This window comes from Gavialis gangeticus, unplaced genomic scaffold, assembly GCF_001723915.1.
Source record: "Gavialis gangeticus isolate Ggan-Ray unplaced genomic scaffold, GavGan_comp1, whole genome shotgun sequence".
NCBI lineage: Eukaryota > Metazoa > Chordata > Crocodylia > Gavialidae > Gavialis > Gavialis gangeticus.
This window is the reverse complement of record NW_017729024.1, coordinates 95,001,093-95,018,473: the sequence shown is the minus strand read 5'-3', so window position 1 is coordinate 95,018,473 and position 17,381 is coordinate 95,001,093. Positions and strand designations below refer to the sequence as shown.

At 44.7% G+C, this 17,381-nt stretch overlaps 1 long non-coding RNA gene across 1 annotated transcript in view; it reads left to right on the top strand.

Moving 5' to 3' along the window:
• The first annotated feature begins 2,048 nt into the window (after positions 1-2,048).
• The window catches only part of LOC109298227, a 17,743-nt gene continuing 2,410 nt past the window's right edge, over positions 2,049-17,381 (top strand). Inside the window, exons 1-2 of the long non-coding RNA XR_002097541.1 lie at positions 2,049-2,058; positions 2,939-2,947. This is a non-coding gene — a long non-coding RNA (uncharacterized LOC109298227). The remainder of the gene's footprint in view (positions 2,059-2,938; positions 2,948-17,381) is intronic.

Here is a 17,381-nt window from a genome sequence, read left to right as displayed (position 1 = left end):
GTTTGTGGATGATACTAAATTGTGGGGTGCAGTGCACACTCTGGAGGGTAGGGAGTGATTGCAGGCAGACCTGGACAGGTTAGAAAAGTGGGCAGTACACAATAGGATGCAGTACAACAAGGACAAATGCAGAGAGCTGCACCTAGGGTGCAAAAATATCCAGCACACCTACTGACTGGGAAGTGACCTTCAGCAGCACAGAAGCGGAAAGGGATCTTGGAGTCATAGTGGACTCCATGATGAACATGAGTTGTCAGTGTGATGAAATCATCAGCAAAGCTAACCGCATCTTATCATGCATGAGCAGATGCATGACAAACAGAACCAAGGAGGTAATACTTCCCTTCTATGCAGCATTGGCCAGACAGCAGTTGGAGTACTGCATCCAGTTTTGGGTGCCTTACTTCAAGAAAGATGTTGATAGACTTGAGAGGGTCCAGAGGAGGGCCACTCATATGGTTAGGGACTTACAGGAAAAGCACTATGAGGAGGGACTGAGGGACCTGGACCTCTTCAGCCTCCACAAGAGAAGGCTGAGAGGTGATCTTGTGGCTGCCTACAAATTCATTAGGGGGACACAGCAAGGGAACAGAGAGGCTCTGTTTACCAGGGCACCTCTTGGGGTAACAAGGAGCAATAGTCACAAACTGACAGAGAGCAGATTTAGGCCAGATATCAAGAAAAACTTTTTCACAGTAAGGGTGGCCAAAATTTGGAACAGGCTTCCAAGGGAGGTGGTGCTTTCCCCTACCTTTGGGGTCTTTAAGAGAAGGCTGGATTGGCATCTGGCTTGGGTCATCTGACCCCAGCACTCTTTCCTGCCTAGGCAGGGGGTCAGACTCGATGATCTTCTGAGGTTCCTTCCTACCCTAGCATCTATGAAGCTATGAATCTATGAAAATCTAAAGATGCATACATTCTTAAGACCAGGTCTCTCCCTGACCTGTCTTGTTCCTAGGTTTCTCCTTTGTACAGTATTACATGAAACTATTGTGGAACTAGGCTCTGCAAAGCACAAGGAAGGGACAACAACTTGACAGTCTCCAGGCCTTCAGTTTCCCCTTTCTATAATCTGGCTTCCCCTTTTGTATCATGTAATTGAGTGTAGGGCTCTCAGTCACCACAGAAAATTGTCACAGACCTGTCTTCTGACATTTAGGAGCTGAAGGCTAGGCTCAGATTGAAAAAGCACCTAGGTACAGTGACACTTCACCATCCAGTCAGGATTCACAACCCTTAATCATTTCGTGGAATGATTAGTGGTTTAAATCAGATATTCCTCAAAACCCCAGCAGGTAGAGGAGGGGTGCTTTAGCCCACTGGCTAAAGCATACACCTGAGCTAAGGAAATACAGGATTAATTACTTCTTGTGCCTGACAGGACTTGAACACATATGTCTCACTCCCCAAGTGAAAGCTACAACTATAAGGTTCTACTATTGGTATCTCTGAGTCTTTTTTATTGTAACTATTCCACTTTGCTTAGAATAATTGCATATTCTTGGGACACACAGACAGAAATCAAGGATGATATAACTCTTTCTCAACTACTTGTTATTCCTTTTGCTTGTATTTTGGGGGAGATCTAGGTTCTAGTCCTCACCAGTTAAAATTTAGAAAAGTAAAAGAAGGTATTCGTCTTGGATGGCATATAAAATTTGACAGCAAGTACAGCAGGGACCATATGAGCTATTAAATATAATCAGCTAAAAGGAGCTTTTTAAATTTGTCCTCTTTTCATTTTGGTGGAAGAGTGTTCAGAATACATTCTGAATTAAGATACTCATGTGTATTTAGCCTAATTAAATATTTAATCGAATGTCATCCAGATATTATTTCTGCTCCTACAGTTTCCCATAACACTGTGCGGATTTTACTAATTTTTAAAATTTCTGTTGACTTTCTGTAAATTTAACAATATTGTTTGAAGCTTCAGTCTAACTCAAAGTCCTACAAAGTTCTTCTTTCCTCATCAGCTAAAGCGTTGTCTCTTGCAGAGTTGAATTAGTAATCACTCATTGAATTTGGCAACTATACCAAGAGGAAAAAGCATGTCATGTATTCAGGATGAAAACTGAACATAGCTAGTGCTGACTAAAATAATTTTAGACTCTTTTACTATTTATTTTTAAATAATGAAGTAAAATATAAATACTTTTTCAGTATGATACTTAGATACTAAAATGATTAGTTATACATGAATAGCTAGATAATGCAGGACAGGAAAAAATGACAGAATGAAGAAAATATGATTAGTATTTATATACATAAGTAATAGGATCCTTCTAAATATCTAAGATGGGTGGGTAGATGGAAGGGTAGGTAATGCAGGAGATAGCAATGGGGACAGGGGATTAAGCAGAATTAGGCAGAAGCTTTCATTAAGGCATGAAAATAATTGATTGTCAATTCTACTGTTCTTCCAAAAGAGACCATCAGAAAGTTTACTTGTATTACATTCCATAAATGCAGAAGTACACACTAGGGCTGTGCGAAATTTCACCCAGCATTTCATTTTGAAGCTGTTTCAATGCGTTTCAAGCTCAAAACATTGAAATTGAAATGAAACAAAAGCCTTCAAAACAGCTTCAAAATGAAACAAGAGAAATCAAAACATTTCAAAAGTTTCAAAAAGTTTTGAGTGTCAAAGCCAGGCTTACTGGTTTCAGCTCTTGTCCTAGCTGGTAGCACCTGCCTCCTGTCATCTGGCAGGCAGACTGGGGGCTCCCCCACACCTCTGGGGAGAGCTGCAATGGCCCTGCACTTTGGGGGCCCCACAAAGCTTGGCAGAGTGGCTGCGGTGGCTCTGTGCTGCTGCCAGCTTCACATGTGGCCAATTGCTACCCCCTTGCCACCACCGCCAGTGGAGGCAGGTCCCCAGAAGAACTGATTTACCCCAGGCCCTGCACCCTCCTTGGGTTGAGGGTGCGGGGCTCAGGGCAAATCAGTTCATGTGGGTACCTGCTCCCACCCCAATCCCATGTGCCCTGGATGTGGTTTCCTTGCTAACCCACCACCACTGGGATAGTGAGTGTCCAGATGTGAACCCAGAGGTGGCGGCAGCACAGAGTCACCACGGCCACTCTGCCTGGCTCTGCAGGGTCCCCCAAAGTGTGAGGCCTGGGGTGGTCACCCCTATTCATGCCCCCACTCCTGATGCCCTGTGGGGTCAGGCTAACTCTCAGGATCTCAAATTGTGCTGTTAGATGTGAGGCTGTGACACAATTGCACATATACACAAACAAAAATCAAATAGGTGCATACACCCCCACCAGGTGCATGCACCCACACTACCAACTCAGGCATACACACATCCAAAATTACCAGCCTAGGCACATGCCTATCACCAATTCAAGCACATACACACTACACACACCAAAAATTAGACAAAATCAGTTACCAACACCTGCACACCCTGCACGCAATGATATATATATATCATAAATAATATGCCAGTTCACGCATATACCACCCACCTACACATACACGCAGGTGAGTTCCTATTATTTTCGGTGGTGTGGTGTGCATGTGTTTGCTTAGGGTGCTTGGAATACCTAGGGTGCTTGGTGACTATAAGAGGGGGAATCAAGGGTCAAATATTTCCAGAAGAAGGGGAAGGAGGGAAATAGATGGGGGTTAAAATGAGAATGTGGAAGTGCCAGGAGTAAAAGTTACCAGGGCCAGGATTAGAACTGGAAGACTGGAGGGGAATCTGGGGTTACTTAAGATCACTAGTTCAAGGGAAAAAAGCCCAGTGGCAAGGAGGAGACAGCCAGGAAAGGGAAAGACAGAAAGCTGGGAGATGGGGCTGGAAACTGAGGGAGAAAGCTGGGAGATCAGGGGGTAGATAAGTGGTGGCAAGGAGGAAACAGGAAACTGAGATGCCAAAAGCTGGGAGATCAGGGCTGTATACTGAGGTAGAAAGCTGGGAGATTGGAAGCAGATAAGTGGTGGCAAGGAGAAGACAGCTAGGGAACAGACAAAAACCCAACTCAGGGTTTCAAAATAACAGTTTTATTAAACAGACAACACAGTACAGCCCCATGAAGTTATTGGTTCCTACATACACACCCACGCAATGGTAGCAGGAGAGAAAAAGGTTGGTGGAGGGATTGAAGTCAAGGTGTGTAGGGACAGAGTCCAGGTCCTTTGCTTGGGGAAGGAAGGTGGGTGATAGCTACCTATCCTGGGCTGTGAGTTGATCCTTGATGGCCATTCAGGGTCTTCTCCTGCAAGGTGTTGTCTGGAGAGGGGTTGCCAGCAGGGCCTCTGGGTCGATAGATGGTATGGCATGGTGCTGGTCCAGATGGAGAAGGCATCCCAAGGAGTCAGTCTTCACTACCACTTTTTCTGGGGCAGACTACTTATAATCTACTATGGGAAGGGCATGTCCAGATGAAGACAGCCCTGTTCCAGAGGGTTGCAGATGTTCATACTGAGTATTTGCAGCCTTGGCACAATGGTGGGTTGGCTGGTTTCTGCAGCAGTCTTTGTCTTCTAAATTTTGAGCCAGGGAGGGTCAGTGCAATGCAGGGTGATGGTTGGGTCATCGAGTTGATGGTTCCGTCATTCAGAGGGAGCTATTTTTAGACCTACTGCCATTGTCTCTCAGGCACCCTCATTCATCCCCACTCACTCAGGAACCAATTTACATAGGAGGGGTGGGTATGAGTCACACAGTTACAACAGCATTACAATAGGGTATGCCCAGGCAGGGGACAAAAGATGGAGACTTGACATTACTTGACATTACTTTACAGACACAGACCTAAACCATACAGTATTAATATGAAACAATAAAAATCAATGCAAAAATGATAGAAATACAATATAATACAATATAAAACAGTAAAAATCAATACAAACATAACAGAACACTATTTATGATATAAAAAGGGGCTTATTACAATAATAGCACACAAGAACATAGCTTACCTTGTATTACTTGTAATCACTTGGAAGGGATAGACAGGGCACAGAGAAAGTAAAAAATGGTTAGGGGAAGGGGAGGGAATGTATTTCAAAATAAAAAAATGAGAAACTGGGGGTTTTGCTACACCCCAAGGACAGTCTTGACTGCTGCTCACCCCATGCAGCAGCACCTGGCTCCTGTCAGCTGGCAGGCAGATTGGGGGCCTGTTGGCACCACTGGGAGGGATGCAGTGGCTGTGCCAGAGTCCTCCCAGTGGTGCGTGCCCCCAATCTGCCTGCCGGGTGACAGGAGCCGGGTGCTGCCGCCAGGGGCCTGTGGCAGCACCAATCTTCCTGGTGCTGGGTGTGGGCTGTGCCAGTCTGTCATCTAGCAGGCAGATCGTGGGGGTGCGGGCAAGCCCCAGATCTGCCTGCCTGCTGCATTTTATGTTTCCCCATAATACCCTATGGGCAAAACATCGAAACAGCATCAAAATGAAATGGAACAGTGCTTTTGAAAATAAACAAAACACTGTTCCATCGAATCATCAAAATGGAAGTCAAATCAGAACGGCGCTGTTTCGCACAGCCCAAGTACATATGTCAGTTCCTAATGACGGCAACAGGAAGAAACCCATTGACTTAACAGAGTTGCACCAGATCCAAGAGGCTTAGGGAAGAATATACTTCCAGAAGTCCAAAGCAGTGATCCTGACTCAGCTGCCTGATTCACTTCAACAATACCTAAAGATATGAGCACCATAAGATATGAGGGACATTAGGAGTGGTTTCAAAAGGGAGGTGGGGGAAGAATCTGTTGATCTCTGTGCACAAATCAGGAGTGATGCAAATGTAGCAGAACTACTCCACCTATCACACTGTATTGTCCAGAGTTAGATCTGGAGCAGTTTTGCTACATTTGCATTGCTCCTAGCTTTTGCACATGTAGCTGTTAGAACACAAGAGGTGCTACATGCTCCCAAGCAGCAGCCTCCCCTGCCTCCCTTTTTGAAATTGCTCCAAATATTGTTTGTCCATACCCTATCATTTTGGTTTTTAGCATGTTTTTCAGAGCCCTGAATTATATTTGTATGCATGTCCAGAACAGCCCCAGTCTTGACAAGGCTGAGATGCTCAGCACCTAAATCGGATTGAGATTTAGAACCTAGGGATATGTCTGTGCTGTTTCTTTGGTGCTTGCAAGGGCACAAGCTCTTGAGTAAAAGCTGTCTATTCACTCTCAGTCACATGTGCATGTGTCATACCTGGAAATCCCAGCAATAAAGTCTATTCAGGTATATTCTCTATGGCTACTCTTTAGATAAGTCTCAGTTGTGTTTGAGAATAGCAGTAGAAGTCACCCACAAAGCAGCTTTACCACCACAAATCTGCTTAGAATGGAGCAGCTAGGTGTGGATTAAGAGATGACTTCTCCAGGAGTGCCAAAGATGCAGTAAAGACATCCTGTAGGTGCTCCTCTATCTAGGTCCCCCATTAAGAGGCAGTTTTAGAGCATAGGGAACATATATCCACAGTTTAGGCTCCTCACATGTGATGATGTGACCTGAAAGTCAACTTTCAGCCTCCTCTTACTCAGACTGAACAAGCCTAGTTCTTGGAGTCTTTCCTCATAGGGCCTATCCTCCAGGCCCCTGATCATATAGGTGGTCCTTTTTTGTACCCTCTTGAGCTTATCCGCATCCTTCTTGAAGTGTGGTGCCCAAAACTGACATACAAAAAACTAGAACTCTTGGTTCCAAAATTATAACTTTTATTAGACCAACTGGAAAATGGCAAGAAAAATATTCTTTTCTGCAAGCTTTCAGTACCAAAGTCCCTTTGTCAGGCTCTGGGAAAAGAGTGGATGGCACAAGATGGTAAAAAGTCCCCATAGGTAAGAAATAAACTTCATTTTTGCACAGAGGGAGCTGAAGATGGAAGGTTCCTCTGGGTCCATGAGACTGTCTTTGTGAGCTGTGTTGAATATCTTTTTGATGTGTTGATCAGGTAGAATTCCTTTCCTGGAGGTGCCAGATGGCAGGCAGAGAGGTTTAGACATACAAAGAACCAGAACTCTTGGTTCCAAAATGTTTTTGCATGTCTTTTTGTCTCAGACCAACACGGCTACCAAGTACCTGGGCACAGTACTCCAGCTGCGGCCAAACCAATGCTGAATAGAGATGGAGAAGCACCTCTCTGGATCTTTTGGCAAGACATTGGCTGATGCATGCCAGAGTTCTATTTGCCCTGTTGGTGACTTCCTTGTATTGCTGGCTCATGTTCCTCTTCTGGTCGATTTTAACCCCCAGGTCCCATTCAGATGCTGTGCCAGCCAGTGGGTTACTGCTTATCCTGTAGTTATGGTGAAGGTTCTTCCTATCCAGATGAAAGACCCAGCACTTTTCCCTGTTGAACCTCATCTGATCCTGATCAGCCCATAGAACCAGTCTGTCTAGGTCATCTTGTATTTTTACCATATCCTCTGGTGTGCCCGCATTTTCCCACGGTTTGGTATCATTGGCAAACTTAATCATAGAGCATTCCACTCCCTTATCCAAGTAATTAATAAATATGTTAAAAAGCATGAGTCCAAGCAAAGATCCCTGTGAGACACCACTGGAGACAGCCCTCCAGGATGAGGCCTTCCCATTGATTATGACTGTCTTGGATTGGCCTCTAAGCTAGTTATCCACCCACCTCACCATAGGCTGGTCCAGGCCAGTATCCCTCAGTTTAATTGAGAGAATTTCATGGGAGACAGAGTCAAAGCCCTTACTGAAGTATAAGTAAATGATGTCTACCTCATGTCCCTTGTCCAGCTGGTTAGTAACCTGGATGTAAAAGGACACCAGGTTTGTCAGGTATGATCTACTCTCCACAAATGGTCTTTAGTGCTGGCCGCCTCAGCCAGTTCCCTGGAGAATGTCTGATTGTTCTCCTCTTCTTGGAAGGCAGACCTGTAGTAGACTTCCACCATCAGATCTCTCTCTCCTGAACCCCGCTGTATCTTGACCCAGAGGTTCTTGAGGGACTTCTCCCCACTATCAAACCTGACCTGCAGGAAGGAGTACCACTCTTTCACATAGAAGGCCACCCCTCCTCCCTTCTTCTCAATGCAATCCTTCCTGTAAAACCTATAGCTGTCTACTGACCTATTGTGAGATGTGCGTGGCATCCCACTAGGTCTCCACCAACCCGATGAGGTCAAAATCCTCATCTATCAGAAGAACAGCCAGTTCCTCCTGTTTGTTGCACATGCTTCTTGTGTTTCCATAAAGGCACCTGAGTTCACCTCTGGTTGTGTCAGGTTTTCTGTCACTGTGCAAGTATGTCAGAACGTTGGTGCTTATCTGGGTATCCACTATGTCAATGTTCTCTCCTGGGTCATCATGGAAAGATGATTCATGTACAGTAGTGACTTCATGTACAAAAGCTCATCTCAGCAAGTCGGCAATTTCTTGTAGAGAAGAGATTCCTTCCTCTGCCTGTGAGGTGAATACCATCTCTTTCATATAGGCCACTGGCTTTGAACTGTCTACCAAGGTCGAGGTATCTGAAGCCTATGTGGTGACACCATATCTGAAGCCTTCAGTTGACCTCTGTGATGCACTCCTCCCTTCGTCAACCTTGGCCCCTGACTGGGAGGATTGAGAAAACCACTTGTGCCCCTAGGTCCTTGAGCTTCACCCCCATGGTCTTGTAGTCACCCATGATTCTCCCAGGGCTGCTTCTCACTGTGTCATTGGTGTCCACATGGACCAGAAGCATGGGGTTGTGGTCCGTAGGGCAGACCAGCTTAGGGATCCTTTCTGTGTCATCTCAGTTCTTGGATCCTGGAAGGCAGCAGACCTCTTGAACAAAAGCGTCTGGATGACACATGGCTCCTTCTGTGCCCTGTAACAGGGAGTCTCCCATGACAATCACCTTTTGTTATTTCCTTGGTGGGGGTGGCTGTTCCCATCTTGTTTGCAGAGCAGAGGACACGGATGCCTCATCTGTCGATGATGTGAGGACTACAGAGCTGTTGTGCAGAACTATTGGTGGAGCTACTGATGCACCTCATGACTTCGGGCCTGATGTGACCAACTTCCACCCACTGTCGGTTGGGGCATCTTGCTCAAGGCTGTTCTTCTACCTGGTTTCCATAGCATCCTTCTCTGTGTACAGGCCCCGGCAGTACACATTGATCTCTGCCTCATGTTTCCTGATGACTCACAGCTTGATCACCTCTTCCTGGAGCTCCCACACTCGGCCCTCCAGAGTCTCCACCAGTGAGCACATCCCACAAGTGGGAGTGTCAGTGCCCCAGCCCCCAGTCTCCAGCAGATGTGCCAGGCAGCCCTTGCAGCCTGGAGTCAAAGGCTCCAGGTATTTGGACAGATATTTGGCTGGGGTGATATGAACCCGGCACCCATTTCTCTGGGGCAGGGGGTCAGACCTGATGATTTGTTTAGGTCCCTTCTGACCCTAAGTACTATGATACTATGCTCTGTCTGTGGAGGCTGGGACCATAGGCTCTGTCAGGGTAAAGACCTCTGTGGTACTAAGGGAAGGTGCTCCATCTAGACCTGGAAGCTTAGGGGTGTGGTGTATACCCATCACCATGTCTGTGGGGCAGACCTGTTACATGGCTTCCTAGGTGCTTGTTTAAGTAGGAGACCAGGTGGGTGTGATTACTCCCACATGGTCCCAACAAGCTGCTGTGGCTGCTGCTTAACAGACAGACTCAAGTAGCTGAATGCAGTGGGATCCCCTGGCCTTCTGGGCTCCCAAACACCTGGGGACTTCCCTGGGTACCTGGGTCTTACCATGGATGGGGGGGAGCATTGGTCCCTCATCTCCCTCACCTTAGATCTGGTGCCTTTGGACTATCCTTTAGCGTGAGGGGCTTCAGCTGCCTGGGGGCACCACAGGCATGGGGTGTGCTGTGTGATGCTGCCGGGGAGCATGTAGAAGTGAGAGTGCCTGCCAATAGTGCCCCTTGATCACCCTCCTGTGCAAAATCCCATGCTAACTCACATGCCGGGCCCAGAGGACCCTGTTTGAGTGCTGTCAAGTGGCTCCCTAGAGGGGCTGACCTAAGTAGGAGCCATGGTGGGGCGGCAGGGGTGACCTTGCTCTCAGGAGCCTCTCTAATTAAAATGCCTGCAGCATTTCATGTATTCAGTGTCCTGTAATTCAAAATGGCAGCAGGGGCGCATTACCTAAAGCTTGTTTGATGGGCTTTAGTTAAAGTGGCCCTTCTGCCACTTTGAAACACAGGAACACTGAATAAACATTACAGTGAGGCTGCAGACCTGATTAATCTAATCCATTCTAACTAGAACATGTCAGAGCAGGTGTCCTGCATGTGTACAGGCACCCTTTGTGTCTGTGTATTTCTTCAGAGAAACTTGTAATGTAGAGAAATGTTTAAAGGGGAAACTAACAATTTAAATATATTGTTTTGTAATATCTGTAAAATGAAAAAAATTATGGTGAAATAATTAATAGAAAGTGCACAATCTCTTGGCTGTCTTTATAGTATTACACTGGTAACATGCAGTTATTTTGACATATCCTAACTATTTCTATAGAGTTAATTATTTAATTTTTTTGTTTTTTTGAATGAGTGTCTTCCACAAAAAATGCATACATACTTCAAAGTACATAAAATTATGCAGATGGAAGTATAAAGATATTCCTGATATATGGAATTAAAACCATTAACAGGAGGGAAATTACTTCCGGAGTCAGAAGTGCAGAGAGAGAACAATTATAGGAGTTTTGTTGGCAAGTTTTCTTTAGGATACTCTTGAATCTTCATTCTGAGAAGTGAACAGCTTTGTAGATATGAATTCTATTACTTCTGTATTGTTTCTAATACATTTTTCAGCAGCAAAATGTCTCAGTACCTCTAAACAACACCTACTTGCAAGTGAAAGGAGAACAAAAGCTCATAAAACTGCAATAAAATATTTACTTCTCTTCAGCAATAGGATTAATTTTATCACTGTAGATTTATGACCCTGGAAATTCTTTGCTGGATATTTAATATATCAAAATAGCAGAACAAGGAGCCTATGTTAGAAAATGCTTTGTGAAACTTGTGATTTACTGGAGAGAACAGATTTGGGTTTTTTTCATAGGACTTAATAAAACACCAGAAAAATTGAATTAGCTTGGCATAAAGTTTAATTGCCTGACAAAAATTTGATGCTGCTATTGTATTACGGTTTACGTACAACATATATCAGATTTAGTCCCCCCAAAACAAACAAACAAACAAACCAAACCCCCCCCCCAAAACCCGATTTTGGATGGGGAGAATTTTGCTTTATAGATCGGCAAAATTTCCTCATTATAGCCTTTCCAATAAGGCAAATGCCTGAATAACTACATTAGTGCTTCACAAACTCTGTTCATGCTCTTCAGAATTGTCCTTCTTTGGAACTATAGGTGTGGATTGTTTAACTAAAGCTGGTAGACTGAAACTTGGAATTTGTTTTTCTCAGGAATTTCAAAAATTGTTTTCATACTGAATCAGATTATTTTTCCCCAAAAAAGTAATTTTGAAATGTAGTGAAATTTATTTTTCATGTCTTTCATTCTATTATTAATTCATCATGTCAATAATGGTGCATGTCTGAGCATGCCAAGTTGCCAGGTCAAAATATGGTATCATATTATGCACTACTATTGACACGCCATGAAAACATATATAATAAAATGAAAAAATAAAAATGAAATATAAAAATAAATCTTTAGAAGGAAATTACAAGTTTTTGGTCTAGTTTGTTGACTCTTAGTTTTCATATAAATAACAATTTGAAAGACTAGTTCAGAAAACTCAACTAATTTATTGATTACATCTGTAAAAGGCCATAAGCAATTAGTAGTATAAAGCATATGTTAGTAATCCTTGGCCTCTTGTAGTACTAAAACAATTCAAATGGAGAAAGCTTAGGAACAATAAAAAGGAACAGTCCTTTTAATAGCTAACTAGTTTACAGCACCTAATCCTATAGAATTAGCTCAGAAAAACATGCCTCTATGGAAAGTAGAGGTATAATAAAAATATTCTTAGGAGAAAGCAGAAAAGCATATGACATACAATTCATTTAGTCTAAAAGAGAGGAAAAGACCCTTATAAAACAATTTTTAAATAGGCGCTGAGGCTAAATTTCACATGGGCTAAGTACACGCAGTAAAAAAGCCCAAGGCTGAATTGATTCAATCCCCACAGGTTACTTTAAACTGTGTAGATTAAACCAATAAGCAAGTGAACAGACATTTACTTCTAATTCCAGAAATGCAGCCACATGTCCGCAGTGGCCCAAGCCAGAAGCCAGGGGGGTTGCTAGAGCACACTTCCCTCCTTGGCTGGAGCAAACAGCTTGGGCCAAAGCTAGCTTGCTCACCCTGTGGGGAGCGGGGGGTGGGATTGTGAGGAAGGTACAAAGCATCCTGGGCTGTCGGGCAACTGAGCATTAACTGGAATCTGAAGGAGATCTGGGACAGAAGTTTGACAAAATGATTTAACCTAAATCAGTTAAGTCTGATAATACATCCATCCAGGTTTATCTTAAACCAGTTTTGGCTATTTTGAAAATAGTTTATATGCGCTGAACTTTTGTTGTGTTACAGAATTGAATCAGTTTTTAATCACTTTTACCAGTTTATATATGTAATTTCTGTCCCTAGCCGTGAAGTTAGCTGGGTCCTTGACATAACCAGCGAAGTGTTAAAGGAACTGGTAAATTATCTAATTTAGCACTAGAAGGCTTTAAATCCTAATTAGCACATAAGCTCAAATTAATATCTAAATAGTTGCCAAGTTTAAAAACTACTAATGTTGGAAAGTTCACCAAAATTGACTTCCTTGAAAGGGTGCTTTCTTAGGATAATAGACTTTAGTAGTGTTCTGAACTACACATCTGAATCTTCTTCCTCTCTTTCTCCTCCCCTTTATAACTAAAATAGTCATGTCTCAGAAAATCATGAAAAGAAACAAGTGAGGCTACAATTGTCAATCTTTCTGCATTTGGAACGGTTGCTACAGGAATGAGGTTTTTTTCCTGCTGCCTAGAAGATAACACTTTTTGAGGTAATAGCTTATAAGTAGCACTGAAAGCATGCACTTTAGAAAAATACACTGAAGCCTGTTCTGTGGAGGGGCTTTTAACCATCACTATAGTTGCATCAGTACAAACCCCTGGGCCTTGTCTACATAGGAAGATTACATTAGGGGTAGGACACTTGTTAGCCAACATGATTAAAAAAGCTCAGGGTGAGCATCTGGCCCCACAGAAGTCAATGACAAAGCTCTTTTTGTGTAGTTTCAAGTCTTTGTCTCAACCACTTAGCCATACTGGGTGCTTGTACATATGATGAAAATTGCCCTTTTGTGTGGCTAAATGGAGTCACACTTTACACACACATCAGTTTTTGGCTATTTAAATGAGTTTGCATCATCATAAACTAATACCCATCCCCATGTAGTTTAGTTTGTGATGATGCAGCTTGGAATGGTGCAGTCAATAATCTGTCACATGTGCATGGTAATTCACTGACTGACGTGTGGTGGGTCCTGTTGTCCATCAGGTGTCGTTACAGTTTTTCTGTAGTAAGCTCCCTTTTCCACTAAGTGTCACTAAAATTTGCAGGTATTTGTGTGTAATGCATGTTTTATGACACCGGGGGGAGCCACTGACTAGTGCCAAAACTTGCAACACTCACAGAGCATAGTTCTTGCATGCCCATCAAAAATCCCCAGACTTTGCCTGGCAACAGATGTGAGGAAGCCCTGCTCCCCTCCACCCTGCATCTCTAAAACACTTTTTTAGAGTGGCCTTTTACACTCCCTTTTTGCTGGCTGCAGTTTAATAAACCCCCCTAATGCCATTAATTCACTTGCTGGTTTTATGTAAAGCTAACAAGCAGAATTCTGTGAGCCCGCATGACCGTTAATGACTAGCGGGTGAGTTCTGTCATTATTGATTCCCTCACTGGCTATGTCTGAATTGCTCAGCAGTTCATACCATGTCCCACTGGGAACAGTGTCTTGACATATGGGTCACTGGCTAGCCTGCTCCCATGCCATGCCCTGACAGCACAGCCTGCTACTGTGCCATGGCATATACAGGGCTTAAAGACCGAGCAGGAATAAAAGACATGCAGAACAAGTATGCTTATAAGATACAAAAGTTGCCACAGGTGCAGATCTTGCCTGGCGCCAGCATGTCTGATGTCCAAACTTTGCCCAGCAACAGGCAGGGGAGAGGGGTGATTGGTGAACTTCCCTTGGCCATGTCACCATAAATTGTGCATACAGCTCCCCAGGGTACCCCTTATTGATCCAAGATGTCTCACATTTGGGGGACAACGGAGCAGACCAGGGCACATAGGTCTGGGTCCAGTTCAACTTTTGCCAAAACAAAGAGCCTGATACAGGTGCTGGGGGACCCTGAAGTCATGTGCCAGTTTGTCTGCAGCCTGCAGGCCAATTTGTATATCTACACCGATGTTGCCAGGAGAATGGGTGAGTGGAAGCACAACAGGACAGTGGTCCAATGCCATGTCCAGGCAAAGATGCTGTGAGCTGCTTTCCAAGGGATGTTGCTAGACCATAGCAGCAGGGCACCCCCACTGCATGATGTGGCCCATTACAGATACCTCTAGCTGCTAATGGAGATAGTGGATCTCCATGAATGCACAGGGACAGAGACTCTGTAGCATTGTTGTCTGCTGAGACATCACCAACCACTGCTGTGACTCCTGGGGGCTCCAGTGGACAAGACAGCAGCAGGGTCCTGGTCATGCCACCTGCCACTTTTTCTGAGAAACATGACCTCCACACTCATTAAGTGAAACTTTAGGGACCCTTGAAGTCACATCTTCTGAACTGACAGCTGCGATTAGGCTGGGCTGTGAAGTGAAGGGTGGGAGGGGGACAGTACAGGACAGTGCTTTAAAGACCCCGGGAACTAGTGGGAAATGCAAGGAGGTTCAGGGAGGGAGGCACAGCAGTGGCCAAAGCTGGTAGGCACTTGTTTGCAGCCACTCAGGGCCTGCTACCACCTGTAGCCAGGCACACTTTATTGGTCATTGTGGGCCAAATGTTTCTTATTCACATGCAAGGTTTGCTGAGTGCATCTTTTTAGAGAATGGAGTGTCCTTAATTCACTCTATTTCCTGCATTTCTTGATTTTCAGCTCCACTTGCAATGCCACCACCAAGGACATGCGGACTACCGAGGCAGGCTGCTGCTGATGCAGTCATGGACGGGATTGTGAGTGCCCTCAGGGACTGTGAGTATTGGCTGCATGAGATGGTGAGACAGATCTGTCTGGGTACAGGCAGATTCATGACTGTCTAGTGTGACAGGAATTGTTCCAAGTCCAGGAGGCATTCCCAGACCCGGGAGGACTGGCAAATAATGGCTGGGTTCCTTGCAACGTTTCTATGCCTGCTGCTCATTGGCCCCACTCCTGCCCAGGTAAGAGACAGGCTGGTATGGGTCTGCATTCTGCCATCCATCAGTTTGCAGTCAAGCTTGAAAAGTTAACCTTAGAGCCAAAGTCTTTTAGTTAGAAGTGATTATTGATTTTTCCTCATGAATCATGCATTGTTAGGTTGGAAAAAGAAATTCCTCTGTTGTAATAATTATGCATTGTTATAAAAGCTGTTCTGTCATTTGTTTAATTATAGTTAATATTTGGTTTGTTTGATTCTTCACTTAATATTCCCTGTGTGTAAGAGAGGAAGTATAGAAGGGTGGGGAGAGGGGGTTTTCTGGCTTGTCTGGTGAGGGGCTTGTAAGAGCTGGTGATGGGCACACCTGTCTTTCAATAGTGGCAATTAGCAGTTAGTCAAGCCTGCCTGAGTGGTTTTGAATTTGCTTTGTTCTCCTGCACTGCTAATCACCAGCCGAACTCCTGCACCCTGAGAAGCTGTATTCACTCACAGGAAATATGTGCGTTGTGCAGCACCCACCCATTTACTGGTCCCTACATTAACAAAATTCTGGGTCAACCCACCACCACCTGGCCTTGGTTTGGCCACTGTCTTTGGTCACAATAAAAGCCTTGAAAACCCCCACCCCCAAAACTCCCCCCTTGGGTGGGGTGGCCAGGGTCCACTGAGAAGCTGCATACACTCAGAGGAAATATTATGAACACTGTGCGGCACCCCTGATTGCAGCTTACCACCATACCCTGCGGTACCCACATTCTAGGCAAAAACTGCCCCCTTTGGTCCAGAGGTGTGTGTGTCTGCTTTCATTAGTGCAATGTGTCTGATACAAACCTGGTTTTCTTTGGTTTGGCTTACCTCTCCCCAGCAATCCATGCCTTTACAACCCTTCCTATTATAGATGACAGGCATGGATGAAAATTCATTTTAATTTCACCAAAGCATTTATTTTATTGTCAGTAACTGAAGCAAAACCGAAATAAAGCAAGAACACAATGCCCACTCCGATTCCTTACAGAAGCAACAGCACTAACAACGAAAAACCCATTATCCTTCATAGGCTATTCTTCCCCACCAGTTCCCCCTCTGTCTCACTCTCCCCTTCATCCCTAAAGTGTAGTGGCACTGTTGTTGGCCTGCTAGAGTAGGGGTGCCCAGTGGTGTCAGAAGTGGACTGGCTAAGTTTGCCAATGACACCAAACTTCGGGGGAGAGCATCTACACCCAAGGATAGGCTGGTGATCCAGGCTGAACTTAATAGGCTTAGAAAGTGGGAAGATAAAAACCTGATAACATTCAGTATGGAAAAATGCAAGGTACTCCACCTCAATGGAAAAATTTGTGCATCACACTTATAGGCTCGGCAATGCTCACTAGCACCATGGTCGAAAATGACCACAAGATGAACATGAGCCACCAATGCAATGTTGCAACTGGTAAAGCAAATAAAACTCTGCCTTGCATCCATAGCTGCTTCTCAAGCAAATCTTGGGATGTCATCCTCACACTGTACTTGGCCTTGGTGAGACTGCAGCTGGAGTACTACATCCAGTTCTGGGCTCTACAATTCAAGAAGGATGTGGGGAAGCTTGAGAGAGTCCAGAGGAGAGCCATGTGCATGATCAGAGGGCAAAAGAACAGGCCTTATGAAGAGAGGCTGAGAGCCATGGGACTCTTCAGCCTGGAAAAGTGCAAGCTCAGTGGTGACCTGGTGGCAGCCTATAAGTATATAAGGGGTGTGCATCATGAATTGGGGGAACACCTGTTCATAGAATCAATGAGTTGGAAGAAACCCAGGCAGATCATCTAGTCCGACCCCCTGCCATGGGCAGGAAGGAGCACTGGGGGTAGTAGGGGTCATAAGACCCCAGCCAGGTGCCTATCCAGTCTCCTCTTGAAGATCTCCAGGGAAGGTGAGAGCACCACCTCTCTGGGAAGCCTATTCCAGGCTCTGGACACCCTTACAGTGAAGTAGTTCTTCCTAATAACTAACCTAAACCTATCCTCCCTCAGCTTGTG